General features: G+C 40.5%; 1 long non-coding RNA gene across 1 annotated transcript in view; it reads right to left on the reverse strand.

Moving 5' to 3' along the window:
• Positions 1-18,882: 18,882 nt before the first annotated feature.
• Positions 18,883-24,239, reverse strand: part of LOC124861896 — a 28,010-nt gene continuing 22,653 nt past the window's right edge. Inside the window, exons 3-4 of the long non-coding RNA XR_007036788.1 lie at positions 19,419-19,677; positions 18,883-19,265 (exon numbers count right to left, since the gene is read on the reverse strand). This is a non-coding gene — a long non-coding RNA (uncharacterized LOC124861896). The remainder of the gene's footprint in view (positions 19,266-19,418; positions 19,678-24,239) is intronic.

The following is a 24,239-nucleotide window of genomic DNA, read 5'->3' on the forward strand; positions in this document are numbered from 1 at the left end:
AGATAGCAGGTTCTTTAGAGGATCGTTGTGATCAGGGAAACATTCATTGTGAAAGAAATAGGATTCCTAAGTTCCACAAAACACTGCTAAAATCTAACCTTTATACCATACACTGTCCCATCTCTTGAGCTGGACGTACAGTATAATTACCCCTCTACTAGACAAGACAGGCTAGATGTTGCAAACCACCAATCAAAATATATATTTTCAACTAAAACACTCACATGAAGTAGATTTTCAGTACCTACTTTACATGCAGAGGTCTCAAAGGTGAGCACACCCCCTGGTAAAATGCCATGTTAAATCATCTTCAGAATCTTTTTCGCCTTTTAATGTGACATTTTCCCTCTACAATGTAACTGAAAAGCAAATGAAACTGTTACGGGGAGAAATATTTAAAAGATGCAACATCATTGTTGCTTAATTGTGCAGCCCCTTAAACTAACACTTTATTAAACTACCTTTTGATCAGCATTTGGTCGTTTTTGATCCGGGTCTAATAGACTGGTATTGGTCCGATGAGTAAAACCGGGCCCGGTATTAAAAACCGATATTTATTACCATCTTTTTATTGTTTGTGTATGTGTTTCTGGAGGGGGAGGGGAGGGGGTTGGTCATGTGGTATTTGTTTGGGCATGTGACGGTTATAGAGATGCTGTGCAGGATTGTGAAGTGTTTAACTGAAGCAGAGCAGCAATGTCAGCGGTGTGTTTGTTTTTTAACAGTGTTAAAAGGGTAGTGCAAATATCTATCTATCTATTTATCTATCTATCTATCTATCTATCTATCTATCTATCTATCTATCTATCTATCTATCTATCTATCTATCTATCTATCTATCTATCTATCTATCTATCTATCTATCTATCTATCTATCTATCTATCTATCTATCTATCTATCTATCTATCTATCTATCTATCTATCTATCTATCTATCTATCTATCTATCTATCTATCTATCTATCTATCTATCTATCTATCTATCTATCTATAGATAGTATTGTAGTTCTAGACTCTGTTTAGGCCTTTCTGAATACCTTTGTGCAATGTAAAGATTTTGATCCTTTGTAACTTCTCTGCAAACTATAGCTTTAGCTAAAGAATGTAAATGAGCAGATGTCAAGAAAATCCAATAAGGACAAACAAAAGGTGTTATTTTAAAGTTTTAGTTTATTTGTTGGTAAGTATTGTAGCTAAATTGGCGGTTAATTGAGGGCCACAGCAGACTGAACTTGGAGATACTATCTGTCTAACACATGCTCCAAACAATCAGCAGTGATAAATTTATTCTGTTCCAAAATCCAAAGGCAGTCCAACGTTACACGAAAATAAAGCGTCGATTGAGATACAGACAATTAATGCAATGCACGGCCTGACATGACATGATATGACACGGTCAACAGAAAATATGACATCCCTGGGCTCACTCCACTTCCTCATCCATCAAAAGCCAGCGCTCCAGTAAGCACGGCATTCATACCTTGTGACACACACCCATCCACATTAACACACTCCAAGTGCCACATCATGAATTTGCTAATTTCACTGATATGGCTCTTACATCAAGGGTGTCCACACTTAAGCAACCAGGCCCTTGCACCTTTTTAAATGTATATGTTAATAAGTTATATTTTTGACCACGTAAGAGATTAGGTTTTCTGTCGAACTGTACAGGAAAAGGGTGTAAAATGTTTGGAAATTATTTATTATGGTTTCAAAAGTTTCAACTCTCAAAGCCTGGCATTTTACCAAGGGTGTGGATACTTATAGGAGCCAATGTATTTTCGGCTGTTTGTGTGAGATATGATTCTGGCTACAATATAGGTAACATTAAAATCCCATCTGGTGCTTACTGGGGCCAGGTTCACTTAGAACAGCTCTTAGGGGAGATAATATTGACATTTCCTGACATTGACAGATTTGTCCCTGACATGCAGCACTGAACCGATAATGAGGTTTGACGAGCCTCTTGTTAATCATCGGCTATCAGTCTGTTAGCTATTATTTAGTCAACTCAGAGGTAGGGAACAACACAGAGTCAGATGTACTTGCAGCAAGGGTAGCTCACACTTTGCAGTGCAAATCTACGAAGTATTAACACTCCTCCCTCTTTATTTATACATGCTTGGTGACACACAGTTCAAACAACATTCAGGGTGGGTGTGTGTGTGTGTGTGTGTGGGGTCAAAAAGGTTAGGGTTCATTTAGGGTTCACCAGGTTTAAGCTCAGGCTTATCAGTCCTGTCCACACATTACAAAAAGCCATGCTAAATTGGGCACAGGTCAGTTGTTTTCTTCGCCGGTTTGAGATGTTGGGCCATATGGGTCCAACCCCTTTGTACCCGGTCTTTCCCCTGTTACCCCGTCGGTTGGTTTGGCTCCTGTAATGGCAATATTAGCTTACAGTGGCTGTTGTGGATCCAGGATGGTCTCTCTGCGATTTTCAGAGCTGTCGGTGTGGTCAGGAGAACACGGTATGGCCCTCTCCAGCAGGGGGTGATCCAATCCTTTCTGTGGAATGTCTTAATCAGGACCAGGTCTCCAGGCCTCAGGTTGTTCTGTGAAATTGGAGCAGAATTTACTGGCATACTACTGGACAACTGTACTTCTTTTGTTTGTAACATCTTATTCATCCATTCAGCTAATGATGTTTCCTGATGTCTGTATAGACGGTTAGGATTTTTCCTTTATATAATTCACAAGCTCTGATAACAGCATACAACTCTGCAGTCTGTGCTGAGCATGTATGGGGCAGGGCCTGTGACTCTATAATTTTAGTTTCAGTGGTTACTGCATAACCAACTCTGTTTTTTCCATATTCATCTTTTGATGCTGATCCATCTACAAAGATTATTTGTGAGTTTTCCAGAGGTGTCTGAGAGATATCTTGCCTAGGTTTTGTATCTTCCTCTACCTTTGTTTTGCAAGAATGTGGTTTCCCATCTTCTGCTGTTGGAATTAATGTGCTAGGGTTCAGTGGACCACATCTTTGCAGTTATATTTGGTTGTGAGAGTAGCAATGAGGTCAACGTAATATGCCTTGCATGAGTCAAGAAAGGAAGTGAAGTTTGTAGCAATACAAGTGACACTGAATGAGGAACTTTCAGTGTGAGCGGGTGGCACAGCACAATTTCAGCTGTCTGTTTCACAGCTTCTGCTGCTGCGATGCAATTTGGAAATCCAGATGCCATCGAATCCAATTTTTTAGAATAAAATGTTTAAGGTCTGTTGGGGCCAAATGGTTGGGTTAATACAGCTTTCATATAACCCTTACATGCATCTACACAAAGTGTGAAAGGCTGGCTTTAATCCGGCACAGCTAAGGTGACTGTTGTTTGAAGCAGATTTTTTAGCTCTATGAATGCTACTTCTCCTTCCTTAGTCCATGTGATTTTGTCTTTTAATGTCATGTCTTTGCCATAGATCATAGATTGCAAGGGTTGTACAATGGCTGCATAGTCTGGTAGCCATTCTCTGCAAAAATTACACAGTCCCAGAAAGGACATCATTTGTTGTTTAGTTCGTGGTTTTGGGGCTTCCTGTATGGCTGTTGTGATAACATATGTGCCAAATAAATCACTTTCTCCTTGCAAAACTGCAGTTTATCCCTAGAGGCTTTGTGCCCCGTCTGGTAGAGATGTTTCAGAAGCTATTTTGGTAGCTTCCTCACAGGGTTGTCGAGTGTCGGAAGCTATAAGGATATCATCTACATACAACAGGACTTGGCTATGTTCAGGCACCTCACAGGTGCTCATAGAGTATCTTAAGGCTTGTGTATATACATGTGGGCTTTCACTGAAGCCTTGTGGTAGTCTGGTGTAGGTGTATTTTTTCCCTTTAAACTGAAAGCCAAATAAATGCTGTGACTCTTCATGCAGTAGTACTGTAAAGAAAGCATTGCTAAGATCTACCACTGAGAAATATTTTTTATCTGGAGTTAATGAATGCAGTAATGTATGTGGATTCGGGACGTCCGGAATCGCATGTCACACTATTTTATTTATTGGTCTAAGATCCTGGACCATCCTCCACTTTCCTGTGCTGGCTTTCTGCACTGGAAAGATAGGTGTGTTGCATGTAGCATCAGGTGCTTCCCTTAATATTCCTGATTTTAGCATGTCCTGTATTACTGGCTTTATACCCTCTTCAGCTTCTGGCTTCAAGGGATACTGGCCGTTCTTCAGATATTAATTTAACCTCATATGGTGGAAAACCTTTATTAGTCCTACATCAGTCGATGATTGGGACCACAATTCAGGTGGGACAGCAGCTAAGGCAGGGTGCCTGTTGCTCTCTTTGCTTTCAGCTAGGCCCTGTATTTGTCACTTTGCCTCATCCAAATGTGTCTTTGGATGAACTTTGACTGTCCACCCTAGACTGAGTTTCCAGATTCCTGTGTTAGGATCTACTTTCCAGTCAGAGCTTGTTAATGCCTCATATCTCCCTCTTTCAGCATGCTGTATAAAGTTTTCTAATTCTTTCCACTGACCTTCCACGGGTTTAGTTAATGACAGATGAGGTGTACTGCCTTTAAACTGTCGGAGCTGTTTTCCTGACAGTATGATTGAGGTGGAGGATTTCCCTGTTTTGGGCTCAACATACAGGTGCTGTATGGTAACAGTCTGATTATTTTCTCTGTGAAAAACAGTATCATACTGATGATCTGGCCCTGCAGTATTTTTATATCTCATGGTTACATGGAGCTCAGTATCTGGCATGTACTGTGCCTCCTGGGAGGTTTGTTTTTCTCTGGTTCTCCTCAGCAGTTCTTGAGCTGTTGGTGTGGGGCCTAGATCAAGGGACCAGTAATAATGCGACTGTGAGAGTTCATTTAGGACTCTTCCACTACAGCTTTCATACCTGTTACTGTTGATACTATATTTATATGCAACTTTTGCATAAGATCTCTTCCCAACAGGTTTACTGGGCATTTTTGACTTATCAGAATGGGAGCCTGACAAGTAAGTTTTGTCTCAGGTTCTGTTATTGTTACTGGTGCACTTAGGTAATGTACCTCTGATGTGCCAGCTGCTGATCTAACATGCACTGCGGTGTTGGAATATTTTACTCTGGGTGGAGGTTTAGTTAGCACAGTTCTACATGCCCCTGTATCACACAAACAGCTATATACTTTGCCATTTATTATTATGTTTTTATATGGCAAATCTTGCGTCCTACTCAGTGCTATAAGTTCCAATGCGGCTTGTATGTCAACTTCCTCCATTTCACTACTGTTTCTCTCTGCTAGTGGGGGAGGAGGTGGGGGCTGTGGCTGTAATTGTCAATTCTGGGTAGAGTTGGGGTTATGCACCCACTTTTCATTACATTCTCTTGCAAAATGTCCTGGCTCATTGCAAATCCAGCAGTTTTCATCTCTTGCGCCAGGGTTTTGTAAATTTGTTCTACATTCTCTAGCATAATGCCCTATTTTTCCACACCTCAGACACACATTGCTCTGTGTGTAACTGTGTCGTGGCCCTCCTCCTCCTCCTCTGTGACCTCTGAATCCCCTCCGTCCTATTTGCCCGCTTGCCCCTGAGCGATGCAAAGCCATTAAACTGTCTTCCTATCTTGCTGTGTTTTATGAGTGTGCTGCGCATACTCCAAAGCTTGTGTAACAGTTCCTGTATTTTGATTAACCCAGTGAGTTCAATTTTAAGGCCTTGCAAAAAGGCTCTCTTCAACTGTTGCTGATAGGCTCCTGCCTCTGCTTCATCATATGGTATAGCAGAGTTTGCTCTAAAAACACGTCTCATCCTATCCAAAAAATCTTGTGGGTCTTCTTCCTCCTTCTGTTTGCATTGTGAGATTTTACCATAATCTGCTGTCTGTATATAAACTCTTCAAATTCTTTCAAAGAGTAAGCGTAAGGGGTCCCTTAAATCTAGTGAATTATGTGCTAATGTGTCACCATTATCATCGCATCCAGTGAAACCTCCTGCTACTCTGCACCAGCGATGACCAAACAGCTGGGTAAAACACTGGAGCATCTCTCTGCCATTAAGATAAAAGCTTCCTCTGAGTTCTGTAATAGCGTCTAGAAATTCTTCCACGCCTTCTTGTATCGATGGGATACCTTTTAAAGCAGCAGTTCTGTCTTCCTGTGTCCATGGTCTATATACTAGAATAGTTGGCGGCTGTCGGTGATTAGCGTCACCTATGTTTGGATTTGCTACCTCAACTAGAGGGAATGTGTCTCCCTCTAAATTTATTCCAGATGGATGAAATTTCTGTTCGTGAGCCATTAAGGCTTCGCCTGGGTATATGCTAAGAATTGTTTTCTTATATTTACTCCTAGTTCGCACTCCTGTACCCCCCCAGGAATTAGGAGACCAGGGCTCACTAGAAGGGCTCTGTTCTTCTGTTTTAGAAGGATTGCTTAATTTTTCTTGCTTATTTATAGGAGTTTTAGGAACTGCTACAGCTCCTTCTATCTGTCCTCCAATTTGTTGTGCTACATCCTGGCCTGCTTCCTGCACAGCAGGGGGCCAAACATCTCGCTGTCTGGATGCGACCACTGTTTCCTCATATGGGCGCACCAAGACTGCAGCTGTCAGCTTCTACTTCCGCTTCTCCTTCTTATCTTGCCTCTGAATGTTTCTTAATTTACTTTGTTCCAGCCATTTGTCAGAGAATTTATACTCGATCTTTCTCTGTTCCTTTTTAGTTGGTTTCTTGGTTTTCATTATTTCTAATTTTAACTTTCCTTGTAATTTTAAGATATCGTTAATATTTAGTTTACTCAAGAAACCATGTTTTTTGTTCCATCTATGACAGATCATACCTGCTCCTTTTACATAATTCTCCATAAACTTTACATGCCCTTCTAAGTTAATTAGTTTACTTTGTTTCTTCCCCATGATGTTTAATTTTAGTTCACAATACTATAAATGTCCCAAATAGAAATTCAGTGGCATGAGATTCAAGGAAAGGACATTAACACGCCCTTCTACTGCGACTAATTCGCAGCGGTGTTAATTTTCTGGGATTAAACCCGACCTTTATCTCCAAGAATCACCAATACGTCTTTCTATTCTGGGCAAAAGAAAACACAAGACCAGCAGAATCTTGCTATGATTCTTCAAAATGCTTAGTCTTCCAAACACACAAAACAGCACTCACATAGTTAGTATTTTAACATATTTATGTCCCTTCAGCAATATGTATGGTTGACCTAGCTTAGTTTATGAGCTTTCTTTATTATTTAACACTTAATTTCATTCCCTTTCGGCGGAATGTTACCAACCAAATTATCCAGTTCACTTTACGGCACCTAGTTGTCTCTGATCTCCTTGCGGCGAGATCCTACCTAAATTTATCACTATTTCTTTGCGGCGAAATAAAACCTATCCAATGCAGTGTCCTTGCGGCGACACACTACCAACGACTTTTAAGTACTTTTCTTCTTTTATTTATATAGTGCTTACTCTTATCTCATGTACTGTATTTTAAAACTATCTCACCTCGGAGTTGACTTCTAGGTGACTCTGTCGGACCTCCAGAGTCACCTGGCATCGAGCAAGACAATAACCCACCGGCCAGATGCGAATGTCACACACCGGGACTTTCAGCCACCAGGCCAAGATGCGGCTGTGCGGCAGCACTTAACTCGACGTCAGGCTGTTCCCGGAGATCCGCCAGTCACTGCAAAGAAAGATAAAATTAGTTTACTTCTTATAATATCCGGCTCGAAGGACCAAATTAATGTTAGGTATTATTTAGTCAACTCAGAGGTAAGGAACGACACAGAGTCAGATGTACTTGCAGCAAGAGTAGCTCACACTGCAGTGCAAATCTACGAAGTATTAACACTCCTCCCTCTTTATTTATACATGCTTGGTGACACACAGTTCAAACAACATTCAGGGTGGGTGTGTGTGGGGTGTGTGTGTGTGTGTGTGTGTGTGTGTGTGTGTGTGTGTGTGTGTGTGTGTGCATGTGTGTGTGTGTGTGTGTGTGGGGTCAAAAAGGTTAGGGTTCATTTGTCTTGATTATAAACAAACAGAGGAAGTGGGAAGTGGGGACCTGGTGAATAGGCCCCAGATGCTGCTAATAAAAGAATAAAAACATAACTCATTATTGTGACCATCTCCCTTCCTGTAACATGTAAGGAGGGAAAAGCACTTACATGAGTGATAAACAATACAAAAGATATAAAAACCCTAACAGTCTTTCAGTGTATTATTGTTGCTGAGGGATTGAAGATGCTACTTTTATGGTATAGTTGTTGTAATTAACACAAGATCAGGCTGGTTTAAAAGAAATGTATTTGTTTTACAAGACTAAATTGTTTTGTTCGTATCTGTTGAATGATTGCCTTTGATCAACAGCCGTGAGTCCACAGTGCTGTAGTTGCTACTTTCTTGGTCTAAAATCCTCTCCTTTGAATTTAAAGTGATAATCTGAAGCTGCATTTTGTTTTGATGGATGGCAGAAGCACAATGTCATGGTGATTAATTACTGACGGTGCCAAGCTATTTACATAGAAATCTGTTATTCTTATTATAGCAAGTATTGGTAAATTCCCTAGCTATCAGTGAAATCTGACTGGATCAACCACTTCCTGCTATGACAGAAATGACTGGCATGTCGGTGGGCGGGTTCTGCTAAAGTGGTGGGGGTTAAATGGGATGGTTAATGGGGAGACTGGGGTTAAAGTTCCAAGCCAAGAAAGCAGGAGACTGTGTCAGGAGCCTGAAATAGGGAGGAGCCAGGGAGGGAGAAAAAAGTCTTAGAGGGTGATAAGGGATGGGGGGAGACAGAGGAGGGAGGCTGTGTGGGGACAAAGAGAGGAAGAAGGACAGAACAGAGATAAGAAGCAGCAGTTAGCAGAAGAAGCCTGGTGATGTGAATAGTTCAGGGAAAACATGTCCAAACACAGCAACTCCCCTGATTAGGGGGGAATCATTTCTGAAGACCTCAATTATCCTTCAGGTGAACATCCAATGAAAATAGAGACAACAATAATGAAACTGTTTTTCCCCTAAATCACCCATTTAAGCTAAAAATGTTTCAGAAACTGATTTTTTGTCTACTCCTGGGCCTAGTCACCTAGTCACTGACAGATAATATGGGTTATCTCTTAGCTGCTCAATAAAGAAGCTGGCACATTAATGAGCTTCGTGCATCCTAATTATCCATTTAACCCAGCAGAACATCTTTGAAAAGTGATGACACTAAACAGATGTGGGACTTATTTCCCCTCCAACTCACTGGCTGCCCGTGGCTGGTGTCTCTGCCCGCCAGTGCATTGATGGTTCTCTGTGTCTGGGGCTGGGTGCTTGGGTGTGTGCCAGCTCACTCCCGGTAGCTGCTTGAGGGGCCTGGGCCCCCCGGCTCTTTCGGGTCTCTGCTGAGAGTGGTGTGCCCTTGGGTCTCAGGTCTCTGAGTCCATGACTGTAGCTCGATGGGGCTTCTGCACTGTGACTGCTGGGTTGGGTGTGGGTTTGATCCTGGCTTTGGTACTCCAGGGGTTCCTGGGCTCTCGGGGGCCTTTGGATGTCTCTGGCTCCAATCTCTTCTGTGTCTGCCTGGGGCCATGGTGGGCAGGTATGTGGCCCCTCACATCCACTATTGAATATTCTTATGGTGAAAACTTAAATACACAAGCATGCTCACACATACAGCCACAGATGTTTGGATTCAGGTGTTTACAGACACACAGATGTTCTATATTGAGCTGCAGTTGCAACTAAATACATCCTTTTTTAATTAGTACCGTGTACTTTTCAGTAACGTTGTTATATATGCGTTGTCCCTGTGTTTTTTTTCCATCTCACTCTTTCTGCAGGTGTAGAAGCAGACTTTTATGGTGCTATCTTGTAGTCTCTTCATCATTTATTATTTCCTCTACTCTAATCTTCTCTCCCTTTTAACTTTTGCCCCAACTCTTTCCCTTTCCTTCTTCCTTTTTCCCTTTCATTTCATTCACCATGTATACTGCATTTTAAATAATCCCAAAGTAATTTCTAATAATGTTTTTCATATACAGTATATTAAGTGGAGCATTATAGTGATAGCCGTAATACTCCAAATGTGAAAGTAAATGTGTTGGGCTTCTCCTTGGCACTCAGAAAACAAATTTGAGTGCTACTCTGCTGGACAGGACACGTCAGAAAAACAAAAAACAAAAACCATACAATGTCCGCTTGTTGGGAAAATTACTTCACCTTTAAACCAGTTAGTTGATAAAAAATAGATTAGGGACAGCAGGAGCAGTTAGGAAAAGCACAGCTTAGACAGGAGCATTTATCATGCAGAGGTGCAGTCAGGCCTAACTTAAAAGTGGCATTGATACAAGAAATAGAAAGCAGAAAGGCTTATTGTGTGTTTGTGTTCGCATGTGGACGTGCTGCTGTGGAAGAGGACAAAATGTATCAGCAGTAAGCTATTATTTCTGTGCATGTGCTTGTTTACTACACTTTTAGCATTTCCCCTCCATTTACGGCTGCTTCCCCCACCACACACAAATCACAAGTTTCACATTTATGTGGAGAGGGAGATTACAACAGCAGCTGTATTAGAAGCATCAATAGAGGGTGGTATTGGAAAGTGCTTGCCAAGCCCCTGAAGGAAACAACAGCACTCTGTGTAGTGGAGCAACTCTTTGTAGTCCATTTCGTTCAATTGAAGCTGACAGGAGAGAAATTGGTACCTTTGCCTGCTCCAACGACTGACACCAAAACCTGATGGTTTCACTGCAGATGGTTTTAACTGTGTAGGAAATAACTTATGCAGCAAAGGAACAAAATGCAGAATGAAGCAAAGGGATTCAGCGGCAGCCAATAAAGAGCTACTTAGGCAATTTAGAGCTATACTCACAAAGTTCTCGTACTTTTAGAATAGCGAGAAGAAGAATGGGCAGAACCTGTGCAGCAAAAGTGGAAATCCTGACTTCCTACCCCAGAGGAATGATAGCTAAATCAGCTATTTAAACCACCCTGGTTTGATAGATACTTCACTCGTCCCGAGGGAAACGGGGCAGGGAAAAACATTTTGAATTAGAGAGATGGCATTCAGGTATGAATGAGTTCAGTGCTTTACTGAAAGAACAAGAAGCTCTCCAAGCCTGAGCTGGAGTGCCATGCAAGTGTATCATGGCTTGAACAAATGGGATTTGAAGCCTGAGGCTCATAAGACTGGAAAACCTCTAAAGAGACCAACTCAGGCACACAGATTGTGTGCAAACTGAGGTAATTCTGAACCATTTTTTTACCCACCCCAGGCATGGTTAGTCAGGCAAGACTGCTCCAAAAATAACAACTGTGATTGTCTGCAATGTCAAACAGGAATTAGAACTTTGAATAACAATAACGCTTAACATATGCTATGATTCTAAGAAGAAAGTCTATGCTGTGTTCCCAATTTCTAAAGTAGAATTTCTGGTATTCCAAGTTAATGGTGTATGAGGGAAATTGTGACCTAAATTAATGCATACAGTATACAGCAAGCTTCAAATTGGTTATTGACGTCAGGTTTTAGATGACTACTAAAATTCTGTATTTCAAGCTAAAGATTTTTCAAGCATACATTTTCTCATGCCAAAGGAGCTGGTAGTCAATAATGTAACAAGAACATTTCATTTTACGCTGAACATACAGTTAGCCACTTTCCAGAGCAGAATTTGTTTTCAGGTTTGAGGGAAAAACATAATTTCTGGGGATAATATCAAAACAATAGATCGGGTTTGTCCAAAGGACATATATTTTAGATTCTGGGTCATTCTAAATTATGTGGCACGGAGTGGTGTGTCAGGGCATGTGGGAACCGAACCTCATCAGAAAGTGCACAAGATGTTTTAACAAAGAATAGCTACAGAACAAGATTACCATTTTCTGGGTTTCCAGCGGTTTTGGTTGTTTAAATCTAAAATATTTAAATTTAAGGCCTTCATGAATGATGAAAAACAACTTAAAGTTAACTTACTTAATAACTTATGCAAGTTAAATCGAACTTTATTTGGTGTTTTTCAGCATGTGACCTGGATACTAAATTTTAAAGCCCCCAACTTCATAATTATTCAAATCCCAGTTTCCAAGCCAAGCCTCATTAAATATACACTGACAAAGGAGCTGGAAGTGAATTACATAATAAAAACATTTGTGTTTTAATTGCCTAAATATATAGTATACCAGCTTCAGGAGCATAATACTTTTATAGGTTTACAAGGATAGCTGAATGTGTGGGGATAAATAAAAAAAACATCACTGTTTTGTAAACAGATTAGTCCAAATAATATGTTTTTCATATAAATCAGTAGTATCACGTGGAGAAAGGAAAACATGAATTCCAGATAGACATTCCCAACAGTGTTAATGTTGGTGTTAGTATCATGGTGTGGGCCAGCTGGGCAGCCATTCTGAACTGCCTTGCAGAGCTTACGCTTCTGCAGCGTGTCAGGAACATTTTGTACCAAAGCTCTCCAGAAAGTGCACAAATCATTCTAAAACTGAATAGAATATGAATAAAGTAACCATTTTTAAAAGAAGAGTTAACTTTTACGCTATTTCAACAGCAATATTAAGATAAAGAACATTGGGCAAGTGGCATTGCAAGACTAATGAACAGTAAATAAAAACATTTTGTTCTTCCTTCTTTCCTTTCCTTTTTTTGTTCTGCACATAGGTTAATGTCCAGTCAATATTCCACTTAATATTAGATACCTTTTAGTAATAAACACCTGACTGAGTTGTAACAAGCTTAAAATTACACTCGTGTTACTTCTCTTCTGTTCACTTCTCCTAGTTAGTGTTACAACACCCCCCACAGAATCCTACATGTTTGTATGTCGGTCATCTTAATTTATTCATGCATGCATAAAAAAGAAGTAATTCTCTTGGAAACAGTGATGACGCAGCACTGAAGCGTGGTAAATATTAAAAAGAGGACTCCTAAGTGTTTTGAATGGGGAATATCCCTACTTTTAGACTGAGAAGGAGAATTAGATAAGAACATGATGTTCTCCTCCATGTAAACCATTTAAATAAATCATGTCTCCCCTAAAAGGCCCTGCGGTATTTTCCCATCTTTGGTTAGGCACACAGAAAGGAAGACCTGTTTTATCTCTTCTTCTCCTACATATTTGGATCAACATCCAAATTATCATGTCAGTCTATTTCACTATTTATACGTTGTCTTATGGCAGAGATGAAGTTTCAGGAAAATTCCTCCTACCCATTTTACTTCTGTTTTCATCTCACATATCTGTTTACTCTCCCGGAGGAGAAAAGGAGAGGTAATCTTTTCACAGGCGAAAAATAAACTGAAGTAAAAGAAGAAGAAAAAAAAAAAACAGAAAGCAAGCCCCAAATATCCCCCAAAACAAAATTGATGGAGTAGCTGGTGCACTGAAGTTGAAGTGTACTTAATGGCAGAGGCTGTTCTCATGTGGCTTTTGAAAGTTTCATGCCCTTACATTAGGTTTCTATGTAAAAAGATTATGTTGAACCAACTGAAACACACCAGCTTCCATGCCAGCAATCCACAAAAGAATTCAAAAGCTTGAAGTATGCACCGGTCAAACTTTTCAACAATGTAACAGGGAGTGTAAAGGCTGAAAGGACTGTTCCTAAATTTAGATGGAATGAATACTACTATTAAAATATGCCATGTGGTAGGGTTTAAACTTCCAGAGCTGAATGGCTAATCTCTGCCCATTTTATTTTCCCTAAATTGAAGCAGTGGGTAGTCTGAACTCACCTGCAATTCTAGAAGTGGCAAACATTTTTAAAGATAATCACAAGACGTCCTGCATGCAAACACTGTGTGTGGTCCAAGACTAGTGCTGCACTTCACACTGAGCACATCATCCCCTGGGTGAAACATGGTTTTGGCAGCATCATGCTTTGGGGATGTTTTTCTTCAGCAGGAACAGGGAAGCTTGTCAGATAGATGATTTTAAGTTGGATTGGGCTAAATACAGTGCAATCCTGGAAGAATAACCATTAGAGCCTACAAAAGATTTGAGACTGGGATGGAGGTTCACTTTCCAGAAGGACGATGACCTTAAACATACAGCCAGGGCTACAAGGGAACTTTTTAGATATTTTCATTTGTGAGAATGGCCTTGTCAAAGTCCAAGTCTAAATGCCATTTAGACTGGGAGTCAAGAATTTAAAACTGGTGTTCACAAATGCTCTCCATCTTATCTAATTATTTCGCAGAAAATATTGGGCAAAATTTAAGTCTCTAAATGTGCAAAGCTGGAGGCATAACAAAAGACCTGTTATACAAACAAAATGTGGTTCTATAAAATATAGACCCAATAAATGCTCACCACACTTCACATTAATCCACTAGGCATGCTCTTGATTTGTCACACATATCTCCTGTTTGACGTTTGTGGTTACTAAGGGACAGAATGTGGAAAAGTTTTAGGGCTATGAGTTCGCCAAGGTACTGTAAATACAGTTCAGGTAAGACACCACAGGACATGAGTTAATTTATCTGAGCAAAAAAACAGAGTGGTGGCTAGAATATTAGCAGTGCAATTAAAGGATGTTTAGTAAGAGTCTATATGAGAAAGATAACGGTTTTTCTGAACATAATGGAGCCATTTGGAAAACACAGCACCAAACACAGCTGGAGACTTACTGATGCAGAGACTCCCAGGAGAAGGTTGATGTTTTGTCTGTGTTATGAAACATGTAGTCCTGCAAAAAAGATGGCAGTGAGGTTGGTAATCCTACATCTAACATACTCGTCACTGTTTTTAATCCGAAAATGGCAAAGTTAGAAATCAGAACTCAACTTGGCATGATGAGGCTAAAGACCACAGGCAAAGTTAAAAACCTATGTGGCATCATAGACTCGGACCCTAATTTTAACAACCAAAGTCTCTTGAGAACAGTACAATTCTAAAGGGTTTCCTACCAAAACAAGACACAGTGGGCCTGATCTTCAAACGATTTGCGTGTACAAAATCGCACGCAAACCTGTTTGCATCAGCAAAGCTGATCTACAAACAAGGTGGTGATCGGATTGTGTGTGCAAAATCAGTGGAACTGTGGGCGCAAATTTTTTAGCGTGTCTGCCTTCATGAATATGCAAAACATATGATAATGACCCAAACGCGCAAATTCATGGGAGGAGGTTATGCAAATGTCATCCCTTACCACCCATAATGCAATTTTCAAAGCCTGAAATGGTTTGTGGGTGCAATGTTTGTGTATTTAGCACGTTTGAAATGCAGGTAACTGCATTCTTCTTGCAGGATAGTGGCCAGGTCACTATGTGATACTGGTGGAGGAAAACGTTTCCTGACTCGCTCCTCCAAAACACCCCAAAGTGGCTCAATAATATTTAGATCTGGTGACTGTGCTGGCCATGGGAGATGTTCAACTTCACTTTCATGTTCATCAAACCAATCTTTCACCTGTCTTGCTGTGTGTCTTGGTGCATTGCCATCCTGATACACGGCACCGCCGTCAGGATACAATATTTGAACCGCTGGATGCACATGGTCCTCAAGAATGGTTCGGTAGTCCTTGGCAGTGACGCGCCCATCTAGCACAAGTATCGGGCCGAGGGAATGCCATGATATGGCAGCCCAAACCATCACTGATCCAACCACATGCTTCACTCTGGGCATGCAACAGTCTGGGTGGTACGCTTCTTTGGGGCTTCTCCACACCGTAACTCTCCCGGATGTGGGGAAAACAGTAAAGGTGGACTCATCAGAGAACAATACATGTTTCACATTGTCCACAGCCCAAGATTTGCGCTCCTTGCACCATTTGAAACCGACGTTTGGCATTGGCATGAGTGACCAAAGGTTTGGCTATAGCAGCTCGTCCGTGTATATTGACCCTGTGGAGCTCCCAACGGGCAGTTCTGGTGGAAACAGGAGGGTTGAGGTGCACATTTAATTCTGCCGTGATTTGGGCAGCCGTGGTTTTATGTTTTTTGGATACAATCCGAGTTAGCACCCGAACATCCCTTTCATGGGGACGCTGTGCTGGTCCGTTGTGGTGAAGAGAGAGCTCAGCCGAAAAGCGGAGCTCTCGATTTACCAGTCGGTCTACGTTCCTACCTTAACCAATGGCCATGAACTTTGGGTCATGACCCAAAGTCATGACCCAAAAGAACGAGATCCCGCATCCAAGCGGCCGAAATGAGCTTCCTCCGTAGGGTGGCCAAGAGATAAGGTGAGGAGCTTGGCCATCCGGGAGGGGCTAGGAGTAGAGCCGCTGCTCCTCCACATCGAGAGGAGCCAGTTGAGGTGGCTCAGGCATATAATTGAAATATCAAGGGAGACAAATTAATTAACAGACATATTTGTCTTTTATATTGTTTATATTGATTTACCAATTTGTTGCGAGTTACGTCGAGCAAGATAAGAGAAATAATCTCGTCAGGGCAGATAACAAACCTGCTGTGAGTAGCACAACAAAAGTTAACTAACTGTAACAGTCCATAAAAGCAAGGGCCGAACGGGACAGAAGGAAAAAATCAGCAACTGGATCATTTATAATAATGCAGTGTAACAATCCCTGCATATTTCTAGTAACACAGCAGAGGATCTGTTTGCTTTTTCTCTTTTCCAGCCAGTAGCACACGCAATTTCCTCATTTGAATAGGGCGGTCTGCACTTACTTTGCACCTGTTATCCACTGCATGCTCCATCTGTGAAAATCGCACGAAACACCCACACTTATCGCACATGCAATTTATTTATAGTACACCAAATTAACACCCACTATTTGGGATCTTTGAAGATCAGGCCCAGTGTGTATACTATTGTTTCAGTAGGTTAAAGTATTGTGACATTGTCTTTCCTGATCTGTCAGCAGCTGTAGCTCATCCAAAATGCTGTTGCCATGAGTGCTGACCAACACCAGGAAAATGAATCATATCACACCAGTCCTTGAATGACTGTCCTGCCTCCCTGTTTGTTAACATATATATTTTTACAGTCGTACTTACTCTCTATAGGGGACTCGCTGGTCTTCGAAATAAAAACATCTCAAACTATAGCCCCATAGGTCCCTCAGGTAATCAGAGTCCTGTTTGCTGAGTGTTCCCATGAGCAAAACTAAACAAGAAAAGGGAGCATTTACTTTCTATGCTCCTCCGCTTTGAATAAAAACCTGAGATATGCAGAGAACCTTGGTTCCCTTAAATCAGTTTACTGCTGTTTTCTTCTGAAGCCCAAAGATTGCTTTATCACGACAATTTTTATGTCTTAGCAATTTTTATTTTTTTTTCCTGAAGAACTTTAAATTAACTTGCTATAAATGGTACAATAAAAACACAGTTGCCATCCCTTATTTTTCAAACTTCCTGTGACAGCTAGCTGCGCCACAGTGGTAATATTAGCTGGAATGTAAACAGAAACAAATGGAGATTCAGTATCAGCTGCTATTTTTATTTCTGTTGTCCTCTACAGTGCTTTAGCTGAGGTCATTTTTTTTAACATCTCTGCTTTCACGAAGATACAATGTTTTTTCTGCTTGTGTAAAGTTGCTGTTATGTACCTTGCAAACCTCAAGACTGTTCTGCAGCCTCGCCAGTCCCTCACTTTTTGCACTAATGATGAAAGGGGGAAGGAAAATCAGTCCCAGTGCAGCAGGTAGGTCATTTTAAAACCAGTCAGGGTCTTGAAAGTAAGAAATATTTACACATTATAATGTAAGGTGTTCCCTGCTGCTTCAACTGATCCATTTAGTAGCTCCTCTACAGGACAGCATGTCTGTATCTCTGTGCAGACAGGCAGCAACAGGGAGTTACTATGGCAACAGGACACTCTGCATCTCCCATTTCAGTAATGTTTCAATTCTTTTTTTTTTTTTTCCATTCATCCAGTTTATTTCCAACTGTTAGATTTAAGACTGGCTAAAAAATACAGTTAGCACTGTTCAAACAGGTTGACTAACTTGCAACCAGCAACATTGTAAACTACATGATGTGTTGGAATTATGATTATTGGTTAATTAATATTTATCAAGAATTATATTTAGCAATCATAATTTGACAAAATTAATTTCTTAACCAAAATCCTCATTTATGAATTGAAGACCAGGGATGTCTTCTGGTGTTGTAACTGTGGCTCAACGCCTTTGATAATTACAACTGTTAAATACTCAGTAATAATTGATAACTATTACCAGAGATGTCACTCTTTAATCAACCGTTTCTACCGAAACGTGGAGAACCTTTAACCTTATTTTGACTGACGAATCACTCTTGCACAAAATAAACACAAAACGCCTTCTCTTATTAAATAACAGCCTGATACAATCCGCTCTTCCGATTTAATAATCTTCACCTACTCAAACATGCAAAGTTCTACACAAAAAGGGATAAAATATCTAACTAAACAAAATAAAGCAAAACAGCAGTGAGTGCGTATGGAATCAAACAGCAGTTATGGCCAAAGTGATAATATGTCAAGGGAATATGGTGCTGAACGAAGCTTTGGGAGCGCCGCCCACCAGAAAGGGTAGCTCAGTGGCGGGGGTGAGCACACAAAGAGTTATAAAACTTTTGGGGCAACTTTTTTCCTACTCTATCCTGCCCACGCTATTCCTAATAACGAAATAAAAATAAAAATAAAAAAGAATGGGTTTTACTTTGTTGAAGTCTTCCTTCTGAGCAGAGGGAGAGAGGAAGAGGGGGTGGAGTTGGAAGTTAATGTGCGTCCACAGTTAACTTCGGGAAGAGCGGTCAATCTTCGTCCTTTGGCCTCCTTGGCGAAAAGGAAAAATATGATCTGACCGTCAGCAGTTGACTAGAACCAAGCAAGGAGGGAAAGTTGCGTTTCCTTGAAACTCTGTGGTTTTGGTTACGTGTTAAACTCACGCCTTCGATCGGCAAAGTGAAATTTCTGGCCTTCTTATTCCAGAAACCTCATTCATGAATTTTTCGTTGGCCAACGAAGGAGAATAAATGAAGACTCCACGTGGGACCTCTTCTTCTCCAGAGAGAGATGCTTCAGTTGCGTGTTAACCGTGTCAAGGTCTCCAGCTGAAGGCGTTCTTTAAAGGGGGTCACCTTCCTTTATAATCTCCTGTGACGTCAGACTTGGGACGCCCCCGTAATATCAGCCACAGTGGTCGATGGGATTTGTAGTGACGGACTGTCCTGGATACAAAATGGCCGATGACGTTGGAAAGGCATAGTGGCGTCCAGCAACGTGCAAATGGTCCAATATTCAGCAAACAAGTGGTCCAACATGATGCCATACATATCCTTTTATAGCTGTCCAAAAAGTCCTCTTTGTTTTAAAGTATTCACCAACTGCAAGATTTTACACCCAACTACAGAGCCTGTACAACAATAAGAAAAGCATAGAGATTAACATGAAAGAGCCTACATTTAGACAGCATCAGTATCAGTATGTTAAAAGGGAAATTGAAATGGGTTTCCATGGTTTCATATTCTAACACACTCCAACACTAAAAAACAGGAGGAAACCAGACCTGACTCTCTGATGTTTGATCTTTAGACATCTTCCAGTCTCTTAAAGCCATGCCGGGTACCTTTTTGCCATTGAGAGTGGAACATCACAAAATGTGCTGCTGTTATTTAAATGGAGGAAGCAGGGGCAGCAAAAAGCCTTTCCAAGGCTGATGATGTTTGTGTGTGTTGGGATGTTTGGGAATAAAGAGTTTGTTCCGCTGCCTATTCTTTGTTGTTGACAAAGGAGTTTTCATCAATTTGTCTGGCTTCAATGGGTACCTTTAAAAAAAAAAAAGGGATTTAGGGACGCAGACAGCAAATGTACATACACACGTTTGTGTTTTTGGATTTAATGGCGCAATGGAAGGTCTGAAAATAATTACTGAAAGCCAGAAGGGATGAGTGAGGGGAGGAAAGCAGGTGTTAATTGCTTATTTTCTGAGGGCTGAACCACAATGAGTAAATTGTGCCAAGCGCCGCCTGTCTTCCTTGAGTCAAACATACTTTAATTGCTCATTCGCTTTGGCAGGAGGAGACATGCAAATCAGCGTGGCATTTGAAAACCTTCTCAATATGGCACAATGACTGGGTGCGCACCATGTTTGTCATATACTGCTTTGGTGTGCAGGGAAAAGTAAATGCCAATTTATTTCGTCTCCACTATTAGGCTGCTCGCTGTGCAAATCAGCTTTTTGGTTTTTTGTAACACTGAGACAGAATATTTTAAAACAACACTGTCTTGAATTATGGTAATCAGAGGGGTATTTAGCCATAATGAGGCCTAAGGCAAAACACAGGTGTGGGCACCTGACATTTATCTAAAACTACTTTTAGTATATTGTAGGTAAATGCTATGATTATGTCCTATCTGCAAAGTGGTTTACAAAGGGAATGTTTTGAAATTTCCAAAAGCCCACCAAAAGCTAACTTTTGCTCCCTTAGCACTCCCTTAGAACTTAATTAATTGTTCATATCTTGCCTAATTTGCTTCTTGTATTCATCCATTTGTTGCAAGAGTTCTTTATCTATAGTTTTGGATGTTTGAAGATTCAGGAAACATTCTTTCAAGTTAATGTAGTTCATGAAAATAAGATTTGTTTTTTTTGGTCAGTGGTCTTTTTTTACACATGAAAACTAGGCAGAAACTCATGTAGGGTAAGTTTTGGTCTATGACTAAATTTACAGTAAATTAAGACAACAAATAATGACTAAAATATACTTTGCTACGACTAAAATCACTAAATATGACCAAACTGCGACTAAGATTAAACTGAATTTTAGCCGAAAGACGCACTAAAACTAAATTAAATGTGTTGCCAAAAAACATGTAATTGAGAAACTATCAGGGTTATAACAAAGCATACAGGACAACTTATGGACCACCCCAAACATAAATCAGATAAGTTACATTATAAATTTGTTCCCCCCAATAAATCATAAGGCGAGCCTATATTTTTAAGCAATATACAATTAAAAAGACAAATTAAAAGGACAAAAGAAATCTGTAATTAATCTATACAAAAATGTATTTATTCCTTGCCCATCACCGTTGTTGGTTCGGACTATTGTAGCCTCAGCCAACATACACAGTAGTGCCATCTGAGGAGCAGAGGCGCTGTGTCTATAAAGCACAAATACCTGACCTCAAGTAAGTAGCTATTTAAAACATAAAAGATGTCACACATTTCTTTTTTTTCCACTCATCAATAAAATGAAACACATTTGGAATCAGATTGCATTTTGTTTACCACATTACTTTGGTTGAATCTTGAGACAGACTTTGGTGTAATGCCATGTAAATCTAAATTAGCTAAACTAGCTAGATTCTTCAGACAGATTTGAGCTTTCATGTTGAGGGTCCTAAATATTTCTATAATAACCTAACACTCAGAGGGTTAACTCTGAGTGTTAGGTTTTCAAAAATGTAAGTTTTTGAGAAGAGTTTAAAACAGGAGCGAGGGGCTGAGCATTGCGAGTGGTGGTGTTGTGTGTGAGAGAGCTGAGACTAAGAGAAAGGAGATAGCAGAACAAGTGACTGCAGATAGAGAAAGAAAGAGAACAAAAAACAGCAAAAGCACACAAAATGTCTAAACTATTTTTGATTATGCCTGAATTACTTCTTTGGATATTTTGTTATTCTGATTCAAATGGAAATAACTATTCTCTGGTAAGTCTCTGGTGTGGTTTTTCTTTTCGGTCTTATCTGACCATAGCAACATCTTCTGCCACATTTGTAAGGTCCCATAGCTTGTAACAAACAGCAAGCAGAAATTTTTATGGCTTTCCTTTAACAAGGGTTTCTTCTACATACTCTTCTGCACGCTGCATTTTTTTTTTTACAAAAAGTGAACGGAAAGCTAATGTTGCTTTGGACTGTTGATAGGTTGGCACGTGCCAAAAATATCAACAAATACAATGTACTTTCGTAAGGCACTGTATAGAAAACGTTCCTCACAGATATCTTCTCAAACTTACAAATGATGTTTAGGTTGCCATTTGAAGCCTAGAAATTCTTAGAATACTAAAATAATTAAATAAAAGATTTGAGCTGCCTACAACCCCATGTGCAGATCATATGTACATCCCTCCCTGATCATGCTGTGGATCTCACTGTGCCCACAGGCTCCACTGCTAAGTAAATACCAGCCAAATAAAGAGAGACTGTTGTACGGATGAGGTGCTTACCCAGTTTACGCTGGGATTGCATCATAAAAACATCAGTTGTTTCGTTACATTCAGCCACCAGATCCCACCGTTCCCTACGAGCTGCTGATCTGGAGCAAGTGAGCAGCACCAAAGAGGCTGATTGTGCTCGTCACTTACTGACTGAGCCTCGGCTCCTGTGGGAACAACTCTGTCAGAAGCTTATTGAGAGAGATTGTTCATTTTTGCAATTCTGACAGCAAGTCAAACCGAACATAGCAACATATTCAAGTGGCACTGAAAATCAGAAGACTGTTTTATGGAGCAATCACAAAGAAAATGTTCCGGTAAAGTAACTGCCAGGCTAAAAATGAGTCTATATTAATCATTACAACAAAATCTGTCTTGATAGAGGATTATTAGGTCTGAATCTTCAACCAGGTTGCAAAAATATGCCTTCCACCCAATCGAGGATAATTAAGTGAATTCTTTAACAGGTATTGCATTATTGAGAATCCAAGAAAGTCAACAGGTAATTGCAACTATCTTGAAGGGAGAACACAGTCCAGTTATGCTGTTGTCCCCCTTTCTACCAGGAGCAGCAGCATGTATTGCCAGTTGCTGTCAAAAATAGCTTAAGGTCTGATACATTCTGGCAAGCAGGGAGCTGAGGAGCGGGATGCCATTTCTCTGCTCATTACGGAGCAACAGTCTGCCATATTGGTGTCACAAAGCAACACCTCTGAGACCTCACACCACAAACACTGTCCCCTGCTCTAGGCACAAACACCTTTTTTAATGGAGAAGAGTGTACAAACCCACTTTTCCGGAAAGGTTTAAAGCTTGTTTTATTTATTGAAACCTTTCTTTAAAAAACAAATACATGGGAAAAGAAAAAAAAAATTACTCAGACATTACTTGACTTAGAAAACAACAACAAATATAGAATCTGTTCTAGAAGCATAAAAAATTAAGACTAAGGAGCAATGGAAGAACAGTTTGGAAACTGGTCAAGTAATCTCTGTCTGGAAAGTTCTTCAGCCAGAGGGTCGGACGGTAACAGGGGATGGTGTCACAGTTGGGTATAAAACCTAAGCTTCACCTTTCCAAGCAAAGTGCTTAATGGCTTATCAATACAGACAAACCTCCAGTTTATAAAGATAGTCAATCATTTGTTGTGTAACAATAGGTTTGGCTGCAACAATGGGTTTCCTAAGGGCGGTAGAAGGAAAAACCGCTTCATCGACGTAATTAATAATACCGTCTCTTCTGGAGGAATTTAAAATTCTTTGAGATTCTTTTCTACAGGCATTCAGACAAGCCAGGTTCAGGCGGCTAGTCTTATTTTCGGCCGGGGCACAGTCACCGAATACATAACAGCCAAGCGTACTTTACTTTGGATCTAAAGTTTCTTTGAAGATGCAGCTTTTTACATGGCAAGTGAAATCAAAACAGTTAAGCACGTGTCCTCCACATGCAGCAAAGAGAAAGAACAGTGATGTGCACCAGAGTTTTGAAGCTCTTTGACGTCATGGGGATTCCAGTCGTGAAACTCTTCCTTCTCTGGGAGCTGTCATGAAAGTTGGTTAAAACTGTGCATTCTGGGACTCAGACTTTTTACCAGTCTTTTGTCTTTTGTTCCTCCGTTGGCTAGGCAACACATTAATTTTTTTAAGTCTCATCAGCATTAAATTTATTTGAAAACCACCTCTGAATTTGTTGCATACCGCCAGCAGAAGAAGAAGCAGCAGCACTAGCGCTAAGATGGCGGACCAAGAAACATAGGTACAAAGCCAGGTAATGTCAAAAAGTTTATATATTTCTTAATGTCGTTAATATATGCTCTTGGTCCGTCATCTTGGCTCTAGCTGCTGCTTCGTCTTCTTCTGTTGGCGGTACGCAACAAATTCAGAGGTGCATACCGCCACCTACTGTACATCATTGTATAAATCCACCCACTATATTCTATGTTTTAGTTTTGTATTTCATAAAAATAAGAACAATGCTTCATTTATAATACTCTTGATTCCCCCCCATCTCCCCTCTGTTCCTAATATTCCTTTTAGACTGAATTATCTATCTCCCATTGCCTTTTTCCATCATCCAATCTCGGCACTACGTTTACTGGCGGTGAGGAGTGTGACAGCGCATGCGCAACGCGAATCGACTAACTCTGTGCTCCACTAACCAGCCTGAGA

This window comes from Girardinichthys multiradiatus, chromosome 24, assembly GCF_021462225.1.
Source record: "Girardinichthys multiradiatus isolate DD_20200921_A chromosome 24, DD_fGirMul_XY1, whole genome shotgun sequence".
Lineage (NCBI taxonomy): Eukaryota > Metazoa > Chordata > Actinopteri > Cyprinodontiformes > Goodeidae > Girardinichthys > Girardinichthys multiradiatus.